This window comes from Notothenia coriiceps, unplaced genomic scaffold, assembly GCF_000735185.1.
Source record: "Notothenia coriiceps isolate Sejong01 unplaced genomic scaffold, NC01 NC01_scaffold00001630, whole genome shotgun sequence".
In the NCBI taxonomy this organism is placed as follows: Eukaryota; Metazoa; Chordata; class Actinopteri; order Perciformes; family Nototheniidae; genus Notothenia; species Notothenia coriiceps.
In genome coordinates, this window is record NW_011334331.1 from 131,637 (window position 1) to 131,994 (window position 358).

Below are 358 nucleotides of genomic sequence, written 5' to 3' on the forward strand. Positions count from 1 at the left end.
CCTCTATGCCCACCTGAAGACCCACAAGGACCAAGAAGGAGGACAGTCATACTCGACTACGAGTGACCGCCGATGATGGTGTGTGTGTGTGTGTGTGTGTGTGTGTGTGTGTGTGTGTGTGTGTGTGTGTGTGTGTGTGTGTGTGTGTGTGTAAGGTCACTTACCACTTAGCTTGACACCACTTTGGTTTAAATGAAAGGACACAGCAGGGCTTTAATTTGTACGCTCCACACAAGGCAAACGATAAAATGCTTCTGGCTTCAGAGACTGTTTGATCACATCACAAGGTGTGTGTGTGTGTGTGTGTGTGTGTGTGTGTGTGTGTGTGTGTGTGTGTGTGTGTGTTTGTGTGGGAGCA